Source organism: Egretta garzetta, unplaced genomic scaffold (assembly GCF_000687185.1).
Source record: "Egretta garzetta isolate BGI_Z169 unplaced genomic scaffold, ASM68718v1 scaffold679, whole genome shotgun sequence".
Taxonomy (NCBI): domain Eukaryota; kingdom Metazoa; phylum Chordata; class Aves; order Pelecaniformes; family Ardeidae; genus Egretta; species Egretta garzetta.
This window is the reverse complement of record NW_009260786.1, coordinates 171162-173212: the sequence shown is the minus strand read 5'-3', so window position 1 is coordinate 173212 and position 2051 is coordinate 171162.

The window sequence follows — 2051 nt, the reverse complement described above, 5'->3', positions numbered from 1 at the left end:
ATCTAAGATCGGTATTTCATCACATACAATGGCTGTGGTCTACATTGGATGTATAAAACATATGAAAAGGGAATTTTAAACAAAGTAGAACATAATCTAGAAGGATTTCTGGATGTTAGAACAAGACATACTAGAATGGATTGCATTAAACCTCGAGAACTTTACTATAAGCAACATTTATATGCACAAGTTTTACTGCGTTACTTGTACAAATTACGAAAAATACTTAAAGCATGGTCCCCTGAGAGGCCAAGAAAGTTTCCGGTTAAGTTCTCCTTCATAGTCATTACTTTACCACTTACAGCTTAATTTTTTTTGTTTGTTTGTTTGGTTGGTTTATTTTTAATTTAATGTAAGGCTGGGGGAGGGATATAAATGCAAAATGACAGAATTCTCAGGAAACATATCGCTTAACTTCTTGCCAAAAAGTCAACACCTAAAGAAGCTCCAAAAATAGTTTCTGAGTAGAGGATGGTATTTGTTGATTGATAACTGTAAAAATTAGAGCATCAATCAACCATTTTTCTTACTTTTTTAAAAAAAAAGATCGTTCCTCGTTTCCTGCCTCTTGTCAAATTAAATTATTTAGTGTTAAATGTTCACAACTTTATACAATATGTGTAAGTGCAATATGTAAACATGTATGAAATCATGTTAAAAATGAAATATAGTAATACAGCTAAGGAAAAGTGGCTTTTGGAATATGAATATCCCCTAAGTTATGGTCAGTAAATTCTAAGTCTGGAAAAGAGAGATACTAATTTTCATATAATATTAACTGAGTCTCTAACTGAGACTGTGGGAATACAATACCGTGTATTTTTCTACAGTAACCCGGAATCTTCTTCCACCACCTACTTGGCTTTACCACTCCTTTCCACCTTAACTCTTCCTGCAAAAGTTAAGAAATAGGGATGCTTACATTAGGGGCGGAAGAAGAATCACCTCCCTTAATATATTTTAAAGGGAACATTGATACACGTTCCTGCCTTTTGTGGCAATTTAAGGTGAAAACAGTCATAATGTTCATGGGTCATTAATGGGCTAAAACCACTAAATTTTCTTTTTCATGTAACCAGTTCTTAATGCCAATAAGGCATTTATGATCCGCCTTCATAAATGCTACCGGAAACTTTAAGGCCAAAATATAGTGTGCAGAGCTATTTTTTTAACCCAGATACAGTGCAACTTCCTCTATACTAAAGGAGCAGCTACGTCCAGGTTTTTAAGTGATGCAGCTGCTTTTTATTGTAGCTTATTTATACCTGTAAAAAAAGGAGGGGGGGGAGGCAGGAAGGACATTGCCTCTTGCTTTGATGTGATTTTATTCTAAGGGCTCTGGTGTTTAGGCTGATAGAAGTTGGCTTGGAAACAGTGCTTAGTCTCACATGTTACCATTGTCTGGGGATGTCTGAGCTATTTTCAGATGTAGTACTAGCACGGTGTTGTCTTGTCTTTGGTTGCAGTCTCACTTGGCTCAGTTTCTTGCACCACTGGGGTGTTCATTACCACTTAAGTGTATTGGAACAACAGAGTGATGCAAGATGTGTAGATTAACAATAGAGGATGGATTGTGCCCTTGGTGTTAACAATGTGCCTTTTGTTACAAATGCCGTGTGGTAGGGCATGCAGCTTGGCCTCTTTAACCCTTTGAATACCGGATGGTAGGGATGAAACCTATTTTTAAATGCTATACCTGTCTTAAAACATCCTGTAGATGACCGAGGCCTTAATAGAAACAATAAGGCATTCACACTGCTGGGGTGGAGAGGACGCTCTGTTCTTGTCGTACGTCTTGTTAAGGGGTTAAAGATGGCCCTTCCTCATTGGTTGTACTTTAACATCAAACTGATTTTTTTTTTTTAAATGAGTTTTTGTTATGGTGACACTAGACAGAAATCAACTGTATTTGTAAAAATTTACCTCAAACTCTTTAGTTTTATAGTGTGATTTAATCCCAGGGCATTTGGTATGAACCAAAGTGCATTCCTTTTATATGTGCCTGGCTCTGACAAAGGTGGCCAGGGATTTTTACGATTTGGGTGCAAGGC